General features: G+C 39.8%; 1 protein-coding gene across 9 annotated transcripts in view; it reads right to left on the bottom strand.

The window, feature by feature from the left end:
* Window positions 1-20449, bottom strand: part of ATXN1 (ataxin 1) — a 349478-nt gene that overhangs the window by 260136 nt on the left and 68893 nt on the right. For 8 of the 9 annotated variants that reach the window (XM_070747309.1, XM_070747310.1, XM_070747308.1 and 5 more), the window contains one exon: window positions 16270-16376. The gene's annotated coding sequence lies outside the window, so the exon portion shown is untranslated. Of the gene's footprint in view, window positions 1-16260; window positions 16377-20449 lie in introns of all 9 variants that reach the window. The other variant, XM_070747307.1, reaches the window with a different exon arrangement.

Below are 20449 nucleotides of genomic sequence, written 5' to 3'. Positions count from 1 at the left end.
GACTCCGGAGGGCATTGATTGCTTCCGCTCCCGGGGATGGAAATCTGGAATAGAAGCGAGGGAGTTGGGCGTTCGCATTGGTCGCGAAGAGATCCAGAACTGGTAGGCCGAATCTGAGGGTGATTTGATGGAACAGGTCTTGATGGAGGTTCCACTCTCCTGGGTCTATCGTTGCTCGGGATAGCCAATCCGCCTGGACGTTGAGGCTCCCCGAGATGTGATCGGCTAGGAGCGACTGGAGATGTTTTTCCGCCCAAAGGCCCAACTTGAGGGCCTCCCTCATGAGAGCCTTGGATCTCGTGCCTCCCTGTCTGCAGATATGGCTTTTTGTGGCAATGTTGTCGGTGAGAATGAGAACGTGCCGGTTGGGAATGCGAGGAGAGAAATGCTTCAGAGCCAGGGAAACGGCTCTTAACTCTAGCCAATTGATTGGCCTGGAAGCTTCCTCCGGGGACCACGTGCCCTGGGCTATCATCCCCTGGGCGTGGGCGCCCCATCCCGATAGACTGGCATCTGTGGTGATGACAAATTGATCCGGGCACCTGAACGGGGATCCTTTGTCCATGGCCGGAGACATCCACCACTTGAAGGATCTGCGAACACTCAGTGGGATGACAATGCGTCGATTTGAGTTGCTGTGCCCCGATCTCTGAAAAGGCAACAGAAGCCACTGGAGTTCCCTAGCATGAAGGCGAGCCCAGGGAATGATGCCTATGCATGACACCATCTTCCCCAAAAGAGAAGATAGAGTAACTATGGATACTGAAGGATTAGATAAAATGTTAGAAATTAACTCCACTATACTGAGTTTTCTCTCGGGAGAGAGAAAAACCTGGGAAGATTTTGAATCAATAATGGATCCCAGGTGCGGAATGGAAGTGGAAGGTTGGAGGTGGCTTTTTTCAAAGTTGATGGAAAACCCATGGTCCTGAAGGACTGACATGGTGACAGAAAGGTCTGATTTCACTCTCTCTAGGGAGTTCCCATGAATTAAAATATCATCAAGATAACATAAAATGTGGATGGGAGACGCCCGGATATAGGCCGCCAGGGACCCCAAGAGCTTTGTAAAGACCCGAGGGGCCGAGGAAAGGCCAAATGGCATCGCCCTATACTGGAAATGCCTGCCTTGAAAGGAAAAACGTAAAAATTTTCTGTGGCATTTGGCTATAGGAATGTGAAGGTAGGCCTCAGTGAGGTCTAAGGAGACCATGAAATCTCCCGAGTGAATGGCGGCCAAAATAGAAGACAAGGAGTGCATCTTAAACTTCCTATATTTGATGAATAGGTTTAGTTTCTTTAAATCCAAAATGGCTCTCCAACCTCCGGAGGACTTTGGAACCATAAATAGAATGGAGTAAAAACCTAGGCCCTTCTGACCGGAAGGGACCGGTTGAATGGCTCTAATGGACAATAGATGAGAAATGGCCTCCTCCATACGGTTACAATCTGAGGATGACCTGGGAGAAGGGCAGGAAATAAAACGTTTAGGGGGAGGAGAAATAAATTCTAAAAGAAGACCTGTTTGAACAGTGTCAATGACCCAAGGGTCCTTGGAGGTGAGACGCCAATTTGAAGCGAAATGAGCTAAGCGACCCCCTATGGGAATGGAGGAAAGATTACCATCTAGGTTTTTTTGAAGCCCTGTTAGAGGAAGCTCCCCTTTGGAAACGAAAACCTCTACCCCTGGAGTTCCTACCTTGGGAACGAAAGCGGGGGGAATACTGACCTGGAGATCTCTGATAGGAAGCCGCTTGATCTTGCTGGCGCCCTGGGCGACGAAAGGACTGCGTTTTGGTAACCTTTTTCGTGGTTGGGCCCAAAACCTTCTTCTTATCCGTGGTCTCCGTGAGGAGTGGATCCAGAAGGTCACCGAAGAGAAGGTCGCGCTTTAAGGGGCCCTGGGATAACTGCCACTTTTGGCGAACTCCCGCTTGCCAAGGGCGAATCCATAGGAGTCTTCTTGCCGTTGTAGAAGCTGCAATAGACTTAGCAGAAAATCTAGTAGATTGCAAGGTGGCATCAGCCACGTACTGGGCAGCTGCAAAGACCTTGTTGAAGTCTTGTTGACCTCTCAAGTCATCGGGAGGAATGTGCTGTTGAAGTTGGCGAAGCCACAGCAGCATGGCTCTGGAGAAGAAGGAGGCCGCTGCAGAGCTTTTAATGGCCCAGGAATCAGCGGAGAATCCTCTTTTGAGCATTTGCTCGATGCGCTTGTCCTCTGGACGGAGGACTTCCTCCGCCTCGCCTGGCACAGCCGCTGCCGAGTGAAGAATCTTGACAGGTTCATCTGGTTTGGGGAAAGATAGAAGCTCTTCATAGGAAGAGGAGAGTTTATACAACTTTCTGTCCTTGGTGGAGGGATTAAGGCCAGAGGCTGGAAAATCCCACTGTTTGAGTAAGGCATCTTTAAACAATTTAGGCATAGGAATTACCTCGTTATCCTCCTGTTCCTCTGTGAAGTAAGGTAAATTCTCCTCCGGGGGATCAGTGGAAGTGGAGGCTTGTTTCTCCTGGGCTGCTAATCCCGTAGAAATTCTAGCTTTGAGGAGGAGAGATTTGAATAGTTGAGAAGGAAAAATAGTAATTGGAGGAGGGACCTTTATTTGGGATTCCTCATCCTCTGATAAGCCCTGAAAAGGGTCTTCATCCTCCTCTACATCCTCATATTCATCCTGGGAGGATTCTGAATCATCCTGAATAGGAGCTCAGACCGCTGGGGAAGAACCCAAGGGGCGGGAGGAACGAGAAGGAGGAAGAGGTAAAGGGAGCTCATTGATGGAGGAGAGTTTGGCATCAATGGCTTTGGACAACACAGCAAACATAGATTGGAACTCAGGAGGTAAACTGGAAATATCAGCAGAAATGGCAGAAGAATCCCTAAAGGCCTGGGAGGATCCTGGCTGGGGGGAATCTTCAATAATATCTGGTTCCTCTGGACCTATGCCCCATAGGTTAGGTTGGGGTCTGTCTAGGTTTGGCTCATCCAGAGATAACACAGGGACCCCAGAAGGAGGCAGACTAGAGGCCTCTGGTGGGTCCTGACTACTGATTACTTGGGCCTGCACTTTCAAACGTTTTGCTGATTTGTCATGAATTTTTTGTAGGGCTAGGTCCCTTCTCTTCTCGGCCCTGGAGACCTTGGTCGAGGGGCGGGCCCCTGGAGAAGAGGAGGAAGAGGCCTGTGGGATACTAGTAATCTCATCGCCTGTAGGCCTGGCCTCTCTGGGACCTTTAGTTGTGCCTCTCTTGGGAAAAGTAGCCATAGTCTGACAATTAACAGAAGACAAGGCTGAGCCAATAACTAAATTAAAGGGAGAAGATTTCAAGGACTTCCCAAGAGGAATGGATCCTGCTTCGAGGCCTCGAAGCTGCTGAAACGTGAGGACAATCTGGGCAAACCCAGAGTTCGTGCCAAATCCAGCGGGGCCAGCCTCCCTAAACTTTGCAATTAAGTTAAACCAAGGCACTCTGGTTGGAGGCTTAGCCGGTGGAGAATTTAGCCTGGGACCCCCAAGGCCCGCTCCCGGATCCACGCGGTGGACTGAGGCCTACGCGGCTGGCAAAAGGCCAACACGAGAGGCCTAGATTTTTTAAAAAAGGGCGCGAAGGCCTTCGCGCCGAAAAAATCGCTCCGTAGAATATCTTAAGGGAAAAGCGATCGACTAAGTCCAGGAGACTAGAAGGCGTCTCACTCCGCAGGAGGTATTTTATAAGCCCTTATATACAATAAATAAACAATAATTCAATAATAAATACTTGCACCAGAACCTCCAGGCCAAGGGATTAGAAGAATCCACAAGCGGCCGCAGGAATCGTAACCGGCAAAACCGCCGGGGGAAAACGAAACCGCAACTTCTCCCAAGGAAAAAAGCCGAGCCGCTTTTTTTCTTTTTTCCTTTTAAACGGCTGGCGCAATTAGTGCAAGTAATTAAATAAAGACAATAAATCTTACTACTTTTTTTGAAGGAAAGATCGAAGGGAAGGTGTTAGAATGTTGAACGAGCTATCACAATACAACCGCAGGATATGCGAACTGAGCGAATTCTGGGGAAGGGGCGGATCCGGCAAGCTTTTTTAATACTAGGCTCAGTTCCACCGGATTGGACATGAGCAACCCATGTGACTGCTGGACCCGCTCCTTCAGTACGGAGAATTATATAATGGACATCCAAATTACAAAGAAGTTTCAAATAACAATCAGATGAACAAAACTTTTAGAATGACTATATCAAATAAGCAATGGAAATGCATTTATCTGAAAGATCCAAAATTATATACGAATCTGATTGCAAGCTTGTAGATTTCTTATAAGAATCACAATACAAATTACAAAGGATGCTTAGGTATCTACCATACTGTGATTAGATAATTTTATATTTAGACTGATAAGTAAACAAATGAGGGCAATATATTTTGGATAGATATAATTACAATTATAGAACACAATTAACCAATGCATCCATTATTTTTACTATTAGGAATAACCAAAATATAAATGCTTATATCTGCAAGACTGAAAAACTGAAGTAATAATATTGAAAAGATTTGGAAAAAAATAATTATGTTTTTATTTAAAGAACTTTTAGAATGATTAAATAATGTGAACTTTTAGGAAAAAACATTTAAAATCTAACGGATAATTATTATAGGAATACAGACAAATACGTGTTGAAAATAACTGAAGCAGTGGAAAATTATACATGTATATTGAAAACTGCAAATACTTTTCTTTTAAAAAGTCAAAGACTTTTTGCAATTTTCAATATATAATTTTCCACTGCTTCAGTCATTTTTAACACTTGTTTGTCTTTATTCCTATAATTATCTATTAGATTTTAAATGCTTTTTTCCTAAAAGTTCACATTATTTAATCATGTTAAAAGTTCTTTAATTTTTTTTCTTTTGTGCCATTAAATAAAACTTCAAAGAAAACAGAACACAAAAACCAGTTTCCTTTGGTTGCAAGAACCAAGCAGAACAGAAAATAATAAAAGCTACAAAGAAACCAATCAGACTCTCAATAAAATGAATTTATAATATTTGAAACCATTTTAATAAAAATAGTCAATTTACATGGGTGCAATCATTGCTACTAACAAGTAGTATACATTCAGTATGAAACACAGTCGTATAAGGTGAAAGTCCCCAACTGATGGGCTATGGCCTGATACTGGGTCATGGCCCATTTAGAACCAGGCAGCACAGCAGCAGGCGAGCACACATACCCAGTTCCATTTGCGTGAGCGTCAGGCACATGCGCATAAAGCTCCATTTGAGTGAACAGAACCATCCGTTCTGTCCCCCGTCTCCACCAATCTGCAAAGCTGGAAAGGTTGGGGAATGCTACTATAAGGTACATAAATATATCTTAAAGATTAACCCTTTGCTTACTGAGGTTGTATAAGTTGCCTTCAGGTACCATAAATTCATCTGATGGGAATTCGATCTCAAACCTTGATTTTTGTCACTCTAAGTTAGAAATACATTATCTGCATAGTTTAAGGGTTTAACACAGTGATGCCGAACCTATGGCACGGGTGCCACAGGTGGCACATGGAGCCATGTCTGCTGGCACGTAAGCAGTTGCCCTAACTCAGCTCCAATGTGCATGTGTGTGCGAGCCAGCTGATTTTTGGCTCCCACAGAGGCTCTGGGAGGGCGTTTTTGGCTTCCAGAGAGCCTCAGGAGGTTGGGAGGCATTTTTGCCCTCCCCCGGCTCCAGGGAAGCCTTTGGAAGCTGAGGAGGGTGCAACATGAGCCTACTGGGGTCACCAGAAGGCCTCTGAGGGGTAGGGGAAGCTGTTTTCACTCTCCTCAGGCATTGAATTATGGGTATGGGCACTCGCACATGCATGACAGTGCGCAACCACACTCTTTTGGCAACCGAGGGAAAATAATAACAATAATAATAATAATAATAATAATAATAATAATAATAATAATAATAGTAATACTCAACCCTGATAAGACGGAGTGGCTGTGGGTTTTGCCTCCCAAGGACAATTCCATCTGTCTGTCCATCATCCTGGGGGGGGGGAATTATTGACCCCCTCAGAGAGGGTCACATTAGAGAAACATCTTTCAGCTGTGGCGAGGGGGGCGTTTGCCCAGGTTCGCCTGGTGCACCAGTAGCGGCCCTATTTGGACCGGGAGTCACTGCTCACAGTCACTCATGCCCTCATCACCTCGAGGTTCGACTACTGTAACGCTCTCTACATGGGGCTACCTTTGAAGAGTGTTCGGAAACTTCAGATCGTGCAGAATGCAGCTGCGAGAGCAATCATGGGCTTTTCTAAATATGCCCATGTTACTCCAATACTCCGCAGTCTGCACTGGTTGCCGATCAGTTTCCGGTCACAATTCAAGTGCCCTTCATGGCACCGGACCAGGGTATCTACGAGACCGCTTTCTGCCGCACGAATCCCAGCGACTGGTTAGGTCCCACAGAGTTGGTCTCCTCCGGGTCCCGTCAACTAAACAATGTCGGTTGGCGGGACCCAGAGGAAGAGCCTTTTCTATGGCGGCTCCGACCCTCTGGAATCAGCTCCCTCTAGAGATTAGAACTGCCCCCACCCTCCTTGCCTTTTGTAAACTCCTTAAAACCCACCTCTGTTGTCAAGCGTGGGGGAACTGAAACACCTACCCCTGCCTATGTAGTTTTCTGTGTATGATATGACTGTATGTATGTTTTTTATATATTGGGGTTCCTTGTTTTTAGACTTTTTAAAAAATGTATTATTGTTATTTTAGAGTTTAACTATTAGATTTGTCATTATATATTGTTTTTATCATTGCTGTGAGCCGCCCCAAGTCTACGGAGAGGGGCAGCATACAAATCTAAATGATAATAATAATAATAATAATAATAATTATTATTATTATTATTATTATTATTATTATTATTATTATTATTATTAAGATTTGTATGCCGCCCCTCTCCACGGACTCACTTGTCTAAGTTCTTTACATCTTATATTTTTGTACAAGCTATTCACTTCTAATTTAAATTGTTTGTTTCCCTTGTTTTTAACATCTTGATTTTAATTTTTTTGCTGTAAATTGCTAAATATACAATAAATATATTAACTTATAAAACACAAATAAAATGCATAATCCTTAAAATTACAGATGACATAATATTGCTAGGCCCTATTATGCGAATTTGCCCCATTCAAGCATTACTCAAGTTTTAAACACCCTTTGAGTTCAGATGTCAACAATACACTCAATGGGACAGTTTCTACCTCGAGGACTGTGCCCAATTCTGGATGTCACACAATAGAAAGCTCTCAGACACGCTGGAATAGTTTCAGAAGAGGATTAAAAAATGTCAAGGGACTAGAAACCAATGTCAACAATAATAATTGCAGTATCTAGGTACCAAGAACTGTTGAAAAGGCATGGCTGAGGGCAACGTGAGAGCATTCTTCAAATACCTGAAGAAATATTAGAACATGAAAGAAGGCCAAAACTTGTTTTATGTCATCTAGTAGCACAGGTCATAGTACAGTGATACCTCGTCTTACAAACTTAATTTGTTCTGTGACCAGGTTCGTAAGTAGAAAAGTTTGTAAGATGAAGCAATTTTCCCCATAGGAATCAACGTAAAAGCAAATAATGCGTGCAACCCCATCCCAAAAGTCACCCCTTTTTCCTTGCATCACTGGGAATCCCCGCCTCTGGACTTCCGTTGCCAGCCGAAGCACTGGGATTCTCCTGAGCCTCCCCTCACTGGAAAACCCCACTTCCAGATTTCCGTTGCCAGCCGAACTGCTGGGATACCCTTGAGGCTCGCTGGGAAACCCCACCTCTGAGGCTCGCTGGGAAACCCCACCTCTGGACTTCCGTTGCCAGCTGAAGCACCCATTCTTGCATTGCTGGGATTTTCCTGAGGCTCCCCTCGCTGGGATTCCCTTCATTTTTGCCGGCGCTGCTTTGAATCCCAGCGAGGGGAGGCTCAGGGAAATCCCAGCGCTTCGGCTGCCAACAAAAGTCCAGAGGTGGGGTTTCCCAGCGAAGGTAGCCTTAGGGGAAAACCAGCGCTTCGGCTGGCAACGGAAATCCGGAAGCGGGGCATCCCAGCAGCGGCGGCTCGGGTTCATAAGGTGAAAATAGTTCGGAAGAAGGGGCAAAAAAATCTTAAACACCGGGTTCGTATCACGAAAAGTTCATATGAAGAGGGATTCCTAAGACAAGGTATCACTGTATATTGGATTTTCTTTGCACTCTTTCCTAGCCGACCTTCCTCGCGTACCCAAAAGCCATTCTAACATTTATTTGTAAAGTATATTCTTTAAATATGTGCTAGGCAACTCTTTTCAGAAGTAGCCCATGAGATCCAGAAAGCTCTGTCATCAGTCTATTTTGAATTCAGAACAAAAAATTAAGTAGTCCTTGGCAGCAAAATAATACAGTGAGGGAAATGCTTGGTCCACCATATATTCTTCACTATGTGGAAATTATTCCCAGTGTTAATTCATCTACCTGAAAATCTCTAGGGCAGTGATGGCTAACCTTTTTTCCCCCAGGTGCCAAAAGAGCATGCATGCATGCTATCATGCATACGCGAGTGCCCACGCCCATAATTCAATGCCTGGGGAGGACGAAAACAGCTTCCCTCACCCCGGGAGGCCCTCTGGAGGCCAGAAATGGCCTGTTTCCCAACCTCTGGTGGGCCTAGTAGGCTCGTGTTTTGCCCTCTCCAGGCTCCAAAGGCTTTCCTGGAGCCAGGGAAGGGTAAAAACGCCCACCCCCCACCCCACTGGAGGCTCCCTGGAAGCCAAAAACGTCCTCCCAGAGCCTCTCTGCGAGCCAAAAATCAGCTGGCCGGCACACACATGCACGTTGGAGCTGAGCTAGGGCAACGACTCGCATGCCAACAGATATGGCTCCGTGTGCCACCTGTTCGCCATCACTGCTCTAGGGTTTGCTAAGAATCTCTCCTGCTAGATCAGAATATCCCACTTCCATTATGAAATGGGAAAAGAAATGCATTCCAAAAAAGAGAAATTGCCTGCAATTACTGCATCTTTTAGTTTTCCCATTTCCTATACTTACAAATACATCCTGCCACTATCTTTCCTTTCAGGATAAGCAGCATTATGGAAAGGCAGAAGGGAATAAATAGTAAGCAAAAGAAAATAAAGGCGAGAAATAAGAAGAAAGAAAATCCAACACCAACATCGCCTGCTATAACTTGTCATACTACAGGTAGTCCTTGACTTAAACACTTTGCTTAGTGACCTGAAGTTACAACGGCACTGAAAAAGGTGACCTATAACCATTTTTCCATACTTACAACTCTTGTGGTATCCTTATGGTCAAAATTTGGACGCTTGGCAACTGGCACATATTTATGATGGCTACAGTGTCCCAGGGACATGTAATCACCTTTTGCAACCTTCCAATACTTTTGTCACACTCAATGAAAATTCATACATTATCTTTTGTTCTACAAAATACTGATTGAATACAACTAACCATAATTTTATTGAAGTTTTATTTCTTTTGACCCATTAACAGATATTTGTTTGCAATTCAGCCATCATTCATTCTTTCTACCTGGACATACCTCTTCAACACTGATCACTTATTTTCATATTGCATCCAGATTCATCTTACATTCATGCTTGATTGTTTGTTTCCTATTACACACTAAGCCATTTCCAAAGCATTCAATTGTTTTAAGGTTTCTCCCAACATTTTCAATTCCAATTTCTAATAAGCATTATTGCATAGCTGCTCTTGCTTCTTTTAACAAAAAATTCACCCCTCATAACAATCTTCATATTACATACCCACATTTGCACAACTTAAAATGTTTTTATCCATTTTCCATTACTTGAGTAAATTTCACACATTTCAGAGGAACTCTGCACTCTCTCTCTCTCTCTCTCTCTCTCTCTCTCTCTCATAATTCACATATTTTCCTCTTCTATAATACCGTTAATTCTATTGGGAGAGGAATTTATGTTCTGACGAGCCAACCTATATTCAGTAACAAAACATTGAAACAGAGAAAAGTGGCCAAGGGCAAAAAAGCAGTGGGAGAAGCAGCAACTTCCAACTTCCTGCCAGATTGCTCATTGAATATCCTTGGGAGGAAGTTGTCAGGGAGTATAGTAGTCCCTCGCTATACCGCGCTTCACCTACTGCGGCTTCACTTCATCGCGGGTTTTCAAGAAATATTAATGAGAAAAATCATTCGCGGATCTTTGCTGGTTCGTGGGTTTCTGAGGAAGTCGATCGGCAGATTTAAACAGCCCGCAGAACTCGATCGGCAGGTTTTTCAAAAAATATATATCTAAAATTGTAAATACTGTATTTAAATACTGTATCTAAAATAAATACTGTGTGGGAAGGGTTTATAAACACTTAAAACAATGAAAACGTACCAAACAATTACAATATAAATACTTAAATAAGGACTATCAGTCGATAAATTCCCCATCACGGATTTCACCTATCGCGGCCGGGTCTGGAACGTAACACCAGCGATAGGTGAGGTCTTACTGTATTGAAAATGATGATCAGCTGACCATGGCAGAATGGTGGTGCAGCAGCACTTAAGCACCCAATTTTGCCAAAGTCTCACTCCCATGTGAATAATGGGTTTTGGATTTTAGACACACATTTTAAATTAGCCCATTTGTGTTACGTTGATTCAGAAATTGTTTCCCGATGATACCCTAGTTCAATCAAATGAAGCTTAACGGGACAAATATATAGATACACTTACACAGTGGACTCATCCTTTCTCTTCCTAAAATTAAACTAACCCTGAGGGCACAGTGATTAGAATGCATTATTAAAGGCAAACCCATAGTCTGGAATTCAATCTTGATGGGGCTCAAGGTTGACTTAGACTTTCATCATTCTTCTGAAGTGGGTAAAATGAGGACCCAGATTGCTGGGGGCAATATGCTGACATTATAAACTGTCCAGAGTGTGCTATGGGTGACATGTAAGTATTTATGTATTTATTTATTTATTTATTTAATTTGTATGCCGCCCCTCTCCGTAGACTCGGGGTGGCTCACAGCAGTGATAGAAACAAAGTACAATACAAATCTAATAATATGAAGTTAAGAATGATATGTAGGTCTGATATGTAATAGTATGCATAAATCTAACCACTCTTACTATTTCTACAGTTGCTTTTTCATTTTTTTACAGGTTTCATTAAGTCTATTTCATTATTTGTGGGTACCGCATCCAATAGTTAAGTACATTTAAATAATGTATTATGTAGTTACTGCACTAATGGAGAATTGAGAACTAGATCAAGAACCAACTTAACTAAAGCCAGCTAACAAGGAACTGCTTAAATATTCTTAATACAGCTCTTGTGTAAGGCATCCCAGTGAGTAGGGGGGGGAACCCTCCAAGTCATACTGGAATTACATTTTTAAGGCCATATTCTTCCACTATCCATTTTCTGCAGCAGTTTTCTTCACGCATTTAAGCCTCCAATTCCAGGCCAAGGCCAAGTTGTTGTTCACCGGCATTGATGTTCTTCCCATCGACCAGGGCAGACAGTGTGAGTTTCATACCTGGCCTCAGGGATTGGGTGTAGCCGATTCCAATTAGACTAGTGTTGTTCACTTTTGTAGAAATGGATGCAGTAGGAGCCAGCTGATATTTTGCTGCAATTCCAAAATGAGTGCTATTGGTGCCAGATACCCAGTTAATATTTATGGCAGTTTCAAGGTTCTCCCTGACCTTCTGATAAATGGACCCACCAAATTCTGACCTATCATTGGCATTCCTGTTCTCATTCCTTTTACTTATTTTCTTTTCTTCAGTATCCCTTTTTTCCCCAGGTTTCACTTTTGTCATTACCAAATAATTCTCACATCAACCTTACATTTAATAAGAAACCATCAGTGCAGTCTTGATTTTTGCATGCATTCCTTTGCCTTCTGGATACATGAATACTATTATGTTTAAACTATTTATTCAAAAATGTACATTTTTTAATGAAGATACTCACTAAACAATTATCATTTTCATTTATTCTTGCATGTCTGAATGGTCAAATTGCTTTTACATCTCATACTACCAAACAGAAACTTTTCTTTCAATTGCATTAATTAAGAATATTATACAACTGTCCTGGTCATAAGTAGACTACCTATACTTTAGGTCAAGAGGCAAGGCTATTATTATTATTATTGTTGTTGTTGTTGTTGTTGTTGTTGTGTCAATACAACACAGCAAACAAGATCACTATGCTGGATTTCATATTTCATCACCAGTCGGGCGCTTCCCAAGCACCTAGGACTGCGTGATGTAGCAGTGAATTATGTTTGCCGATCCCAGTAAAGCGGCCTTTTGCAATTGACAGATGGAGATTTTGTCAATTCCAATGGTTTTCAAATGTCCGCTGAGATCCTTTGGCACTGCGCCCAGCGTGCCAAGTACCACTGGGACCATTTTCACTGGCTTATGCCAGAGTCATTGCAGCTCGATTTTTAGATCTTCATATTTCACTAATTTCTCTAGCTGCTTCTCCTCAATTCTGCTGTCTCCTGGGATTGCGATGTCGATGATCCATGCTTTCTTTTTCCCCACAATCAGGATGTCTGGTGTGTTATGCTTCAGAATCCGGTCAGTCTGAAATCGGAAGTCCCACAGTAGTTTTGCTTGCTCATTTTCGACCACTTTTTCGGGCTTATGATCCCACCAGTTCTTTGCCACTGGTAGATGGTAGTTCTGGCACAAGTTCCAGTGGATCATATGTGCCACAGCATCGTGTCTATGCTTGTAGTCAGTCTGTGCCATCTTTTTGCAGCAGCTGAGTATGAGATCGATTGTTTCATCTGTTTCTTTACAGAGTCTGCACTTTGGATCGTCTGTTGATTTTTCAATTCTGGCTTATTATTATTATTATTATTATTATTATTATTATTATTTGTGTGCCACCCCTCTCTGAAAACTCAGTGCGGCTACAGTAATTAGGAAAAGTACTATATAAAGTTCCCTGATCTACAAAATACCCTAAGACTTAACAGAATACATTTTTTATTATTTTAATTTCCTCAATGTGAAAATAAAAAGATTTGAAAACTTCAGAGAGCTGCAAAACAAGTTAAAGGTTTCTATATTCACATTCATGTGCATGCAACCAGGATGCATTTAATTTAATTAATTTAAATATTGGATTTGTTGTACATTGTGTTGCTGTTGCTGTGAGCCGCCCCGAGTCTGCGGAGAGGGGCGGCAAACAAATCTGATTAAACTTAAACTTAAACTTATTGTTGTCGCGGTCTCACAGCCAGCTTCTAACAAGTGAAGCCAATGGAGAAGCCAGCAATAAAATTGCAAATTGTAGTCATGGAATATTTCACTCAATGACTGCAGGTGATTTGCTTAGTGACTGCAGCAAAGTTACTTACATCATAAATCCAGAATGGTCATGTGATGTTTAATGATGGTGTCACTTAGCAACAGAAATGCCAATCCCAATTATGGTCATTAAGTGAGGATTACCCATACAGGAAAAGCAACCATTGTCCACTCTTTTCTAATTTCTTTAGTTCACAAATATGAGAAGGCATATGAAGCATCTCTTTTCACAACATTAAAGCATTTTCCAGATGAAGATAATCAGTCCTAGTCCTATTTTTCATATATATTATGTTTACAAGAGACCACCAATAATATTTGAACTAAGAACTGAAGAGGTATTTTGTCTTCCTTAAATTTCTGCAACATGAAAATGTCAACATATTTTACATTTGCATATTTTACTATCCAGTATTAGCGGGAAAGCAGAATATAAACATGAAATATATCTTTAAAATGTTGAATGCAGGGCAATATTTATAAAGAATTACATTACCATTAAGTCAGTTTTAATAGTGTACAATTATCAACCAATATTCACAATTCATAAACACTAAATAGATAACATTTTAAAAAGAATTAATTTCCGTTTAAATGCAATTGAATATAGTAAAAATAAACTACAATTATTTTTTTCTGTTCCTGTTGAGTAAAAGTTTTCTCACTCAAACAGCAGGGGGCACTAATACATTCCCCACAGTAATTTAAAAAAAAAACATTTACAAACATGAATATTCCTTTAAAATATTATTACAGAAATAAGAATGAAAAAACACTAGGATATTCATATAAGCAACAACCTAAAGGAAACACATCAAATAGCAAAGCTCTGTAAGTATCTACACCGTAGTACTCCAAATGCTGTCAATACTGATTATATTACTCTGTAAATATGTCATTCATTCCATTCCAACAAGGACCACTTACATGCAACACACTTACCATAGGAGCACAACCTGATGGTTTGTTTGTTAAACTGATGAATCATATTTTCATCTTATTCAAAAAGGATGACAACTGCATCAAGGTAAGAACTGTACACTATCTAGTACTGAAGAAGTCTGTACTGTACTCTTATCATCAGAGACATTTAAGCTAAATAGAAATATATACGATAGTTTACCTAAGACACAGTTCTAATTATCCAAACCTTTTTTGAAATTTGCTTTGATCATTGATGGGTTTAAATTGTATTCTAAAAGCATCTCTATCAACCATGTATTTCCATAATCAGGACATAAAAGCATAAACAGTATCCTGCTTGGATGGACACACACACACACACACACACACACACACACACCTGCCTATCTAATCTAGCAGTTTGTTCCCACAGTGACCAACTAAGTGCACAAGTGTTCCAAAGTGAAAGGCAAATGGCCTTCAAAGACAGTGACACCAATAGACACTGATCTCTGTGACTTCCAGGAACTAATCCAACCAGTTCGGTTTCTGAAGCAGGTCCAACATTACTTTGAAGTCAATATTTGAAATAAAGATTTAAGATGCAAGAAATAATAATAATAATAATAATAATAATAATAATAATAATAATAATAAATGAAAATAACTATAGCACATTTCTAATGATGCGGTGCCAGCTTGCACAAATCATTCAGCACTGATTATGAACAATTTCATCAATTAAACATTATCACTTTAAGAATTTCGCATTTTACGTCGCCCTGATAATTCTGTAAACAAGTTCTGTACCAAATATCAGTACTGTATTCTACCAAAGGGTGAAATGGTGAAAACTGTCCCTAAGGAAGGGCATAAAAACATGCCAACCAATCTGTACAGATCCTAAAAAATTGTATGAGCTGGAATAAATGATCAGATTAAACAAAGTGGCTGTACCATAGAAATCAAGAGCTCTCTATTCATCATTCACATTGAAATGGTGGCTAGTATCTGAAAAACACACAATGAAATACTGTTGCTGGCACCAAATAAATATTAGTGGTATTATAATATAATTTACCAATCTGTTCTATCAATTACTCTATAATTTTCTCTCCAATGACAAAGCATATAATGGCACAAATATGACACTGTTTTATCTAGCATGCATCATTCAATGTCATAATTTAACCATGCTCTTTCCATTTCAGTTAAGCACTAAGTGTAAATTGCACATCTTTCCAACTTAACAGTTCTAGCAATTATTCTTTTTAAAAATACAATACTGCACCTCCTACCCATAATAAAATCTAACTTAGGCGCCATGTAATTTAAAGACATATTGATAAGTGGGATGCTAAATTACTTTTTTTTTTTGTAGATGTAAACATAAAATGGAAGGAAATTATTTTGTCAATTTCCAGTGTACATAGTAGAGGACTTCCAAAGGATTCTTGGGGCAACAGGAATCCAATATTCCTTAGGGATTACGGTAACCCAGGAAAGCAGCACAAGAGAAAATGGTTATCTGTAGACTGAGGAAAGTGGTAAAATATAAAGAAAGAAGCACAGGAATAGGTACAATAGAAGTTATACTATAATATTTGTAACTTCTATATAAATGTATATGTTCATGGGACTGAGAAATGTTTACATTTGAAGTATCATTCAGGCTCAGTATTTTACTATATTGATCAATAATGGCAGAGAGTATCCATTTTGAAACTTTGATAGAGTACCCTTGTTTAGTAGGTAAAGAGAAAAGAAAATGGTGGGATATCTCTGTCCACTCCCAACATTCCTTACCCAGATGGGGTGTAACAATCACAACATTCATGGAATATATCAATGGAGACAATCAATTCTTAGAAGGTGAACTAGGCTTGGGGAAAAAACTGAAGCAGAAATGAAGCTGGAAACATTTAAGACGACGCAGTTTGTGTGAAACATCAGATCAAATGAAAGTCTTTTATAAAATACGTTATTAAAAAGAAAATATTTTTTCACCTTATTTACCTTTTAAGGAAAGGTAAAACTTGTTGCTGAAGTTGTCTTGAAGAGGTGAAGAAAGAAGTTCAGTGCTTAGATTGTCTCTTTAAATTTATGTGTCTGTGACTGAAAATCTGAAGAGAAGCAAAAATATATATTAAAAACATAATTACCATCCCTTTACAAAAGAGCAAATGCATGAAATGATGAAATGGCCTATATCTCTCAATGGTTTTGCTATTACAATATCTATTAGGCTGCAATTCAATGCTCATTATCTGAAAATAGGTCCCAAAGAGCTCAATGAGGATTACTTTGGAATATGCTAGATTACATTGCTAGAATGACTCCAATATATTATATTGTTAAAACGATCCAATAGAATGCATTGCTAAAATTACTAAAAACTTCTATAATATCTGTCCATCAATTTATTGGATAGCATTGGTCAGAATTCAATTTCTGAAAGGAATCCTAAAAAGGCTTTAAGAAGATTGGCCGTGCCTCTCAAATAAATGGGGATTTATTGCAATGCATTGGTACAAGATAGCAAATATCAAAAGGATTTTTTTATGGTTTCATAAAATCATTCAAAATCTGTCACCTTTCAACATAACTCTATTCTTTTTGCCTTTATCTTTACATCAAACTTGATGTAAAGACAGACAGGATGGATGCTTTCTGGGATATAAACTTAATTTTAACAAAATTAATATTATGGTATGTTTTCTCCTTCTCTCTCCCCTCTCCAAAGCCAAAACTACAGCAAAATTCAAAGAACCTCCTGTTGCCAAAAGATAACAACAGCCTGTGGTGAAGCAGACAAATCAGCTATATTTCTTGGCAAGTATTGGGGGGGGAAAGAAATAAGGAAGTAGAAGATAGCATTCATAATTTTTAGGATTTAGTCAAGATCGATTAAACTGTAGAGATAACTAGCTATTTGAAACACACACTACAAAGCAACAGCTTAACCATGGAATACCACCAGATGTAAACCATAATGTAAAGCCAGGAATAGACAACCAATTGCCCTCCAGATATCTTCAGTTTCAATTCTTACAATCTCCAGTCAGCACGACTAAGCAATGCAGGACTTTCAAAGATCTGGAATGCATCAAAGAGACTGCCTTGTGTTAAGCTATAATGCTGTTCTGACTTAATGTTATACGAAATTGTATTCATTGTAGCCTGTAAACTATCATTTCTTTCCTGGAATAGATCGTACATTTCATTAACCCCAAAATAAACAACAACAAAACTGAATCAGGCCAATGTAAATGATTTGCTCTAGTGTGATACAACAGAGGTCAATATTGCCAGATGACACATAAGAATGCTGTTACAAGACTGTGTAACGGGGGAAAATCACGGGGGAAAATCACCTAAATCTGTACTTCAAATAATGTTGGCATCACACAGTTAGCTACAGTGACACACTGAATTCTTCTAAGAACTTGCACAAAATTGTGCAAACCAGCCTACGGTGATATTACAAGGACACACCTGTATCTATCTCGGTGCTTCTCAATTATTTTCTGTTACAACACCCCCCCCCACACACACACACACAGAAGAAGTAAATGTTTCATGGCCCTCCAACTCTCCAATCTGGGCCCCAATGGAATTTTAGGGTTAATATTTATTATTTTACTAATTATAAGCTGCAAGAAAACTATTGGCTAGGAAAGGCTGCTCTAGCCACTTACCTGGGAGTAAGTCACACTGAACTCAATGGAGACAGGCATAGGCTACTGTGGTTAGGGGCCCTCTTTTTACATGGGGCCAGGCCAGCTTAAGTTCATGGCTGCTGTGGCGCCCACCAAAAACAAGAAGAACCCATGCAGGCGCCCCACTCTGCCTAGCCACCTTCTCTGAGCTCGGAGCAGCGTGCAACTTGGAAAACACTCCCCATCTGGGGGAATAGATCAAGAGGGACCACACATATTTCCAGGGGTCACACATGCCCCACCTCCGCCCCAGGGGCTCTCCCCACTATTTGAGAAGCCATGATCTATCTATACAAATCAAATGTCTTATTTTTCAAAAGAAGCTTTCCCATTAAAACGAAGTAACAGAAAATAAATAACAAGAATCTAAAGCTATTATAGCATATTTTTTAAAAAAACTAATCCACCCATATTAGACCATCTACTAGCATAAAAAACATAAAATTGTGTGTATATTTATCAGAATGCATCATTCACAGAACCTCAGCAGAAATTTTTTAGCTTAAATAATAATATAAAAGGGAAAGTAATTTAATAAAAAATGTTTGGGATCAGCTGATGTACTTTATCATCTCTTTCCTCATTTTTATGGTTGCTACATTATCCCTGACACAAAGCAATATTTAAGGCACAAACCCTTACAAATATAAGTACATTATATTTCCTTTCTTTGGATCAGCTTATTTTATAACATATAGTTTCAGATTTCTTGAAATCATATGTTGAAAAGCAAAACATTCTTCCTTGAAATTATATGTTTGCACATACATGTATACCTCTCTGTACTTTTAAATTCAAACTGTAAAGTCTACTTTAACTCAAGCTAAATTCCTGGTGATTTTAGGGAGATGTTTGTGTCATTTTCCTGCAAGAATAGAATAGAACAGAACAGAATTATTTTATTGGCCAAGTGTGATTGGACACACAAGAAATTTGTCTTGGTGCATACGCTCTCAGTGTACATAAATACAATATGAAAAGAAGTGGTTTGCCCCTTCTTTCTTTCAGGATGTTTTCCCGGCTTCCTAGTCTAGTACATATCCTGGTGGCCTCCCATCCAAATACTAATTAAGTGACTCTGCTTAGTTTCTGATCCAGAAAACATAGACCATGTATCGCCACCTGCTGGAACTTCATACTCCTTTTTTATTTCAATTCAAATTAAACTGAAGATTTAATCAAATTGAGCGCAATCTATTAAGAAGATTTCCTTTATATATCCTGTTTTCTCCACATATCCCATTTAAACCAGGCTTCTACAAGAGACCTTTCTTAGTGCATTATATCTATAATTATTGATTACCCTTTGTAAAAGTTTACCAAAAATATCTACCAATTTATTAAATCAAAATCTCCTAAAAATTGTGGAAATAATTTACATATTAAAATGTTATCTAGATGTTTACATCATTTTTGTTTAAATTGCAATATACAATGTTACACACACACACACCACCCCAGAACTCTGTAATTTAATATCCAGGGCTTTAAAAATTCATTTCTTACATTAATCATATTACTGTATAGGATAACCCTACGCGAATAATGAGGAATTTTATTCAATTCACTGAATTTATTCCCAGATAACTGGATAGAGAATTGTTCTCCAAATTTATTATTTGTACTAAGTACATGAACTCCACCTAAACAGTTAATTATTCACCAGATCAATGGGCCAGCAAAGCACTCAAAGATTCTCTCAACAAAGAAACTGCTTCTTAACAAATTATGCCTGAACTTAATAAACATTTCACTCAACAGTCACTACTTTGGTTGTGAAAGGGGGGGGGGGGTGAGGCCTACTTTTGTTCTCATACACACCAATACAGTATATGTAAAGCACTGCCTCCAGCTGTCAGAGCAAAGAACTAGATAGGGTTTTATTACACAACAGATAATTCTGTAGTAAATACTACCATAAAGATCATCTGACACTTTAAAAAATATAATCAGAAAGGTTGCTTAGAAAACGTAACTTAAAAATAAAAGCCCTTATGATAACTTTTGAAGTCCAAAGTAAAAGCACATAATTCTTCAGACATCCCAGTCATAGGCCTAAAGCATTCCTACACATTCATATAGCTCCATAAACAAGTCAATCATATCATAGTAGCAGGATCGTGAGAAAGAGACATTCTATAAAATTAATCCTATGTTCCTCTTGCTATTGCCTGTCACATTCATTTCTTTTTTGTTTCCGGACTGCTGGATGGCACACACTGGCCCAAAACAGAAATCTGAACAGAATGTGATGGGGTCTGTAAACTAATAACAGCCTCCTTTAATCGTGTGAGAAATTGCTCTAAAAGATCATCATCAAAAGTGAAGCTGGGACTCGGTATGCCAGTTAGATATACAGATGAAAAACATGCTTCTACTCAACAATACTGAGAAAAAAATAAAAAATAAATATTTCCCAGTTTCAAAATGGTTAATAGGGAAAGGTTTCAAATATTAATAATTTAATAACTTGGAGC

Source organism: Erythrolamprus reginae, chromosome 3 (assembly GCF_031021105.1).
Source record: "Erythrolamprus reginae isolate rEryReg1 chromosome 3, rEryReg1.hap1, whole genome shotgun sequence".
Lineage (NCBI taxonomy): Eukaryota > Metazoa > Chordata > Lepidosauria > Squamata > Dipsadidae > Erythrolamprus > Erythrolamprus reginae.
This window is presented reverse-complemented; position numbering and strand designations above follow the sequence as displayed.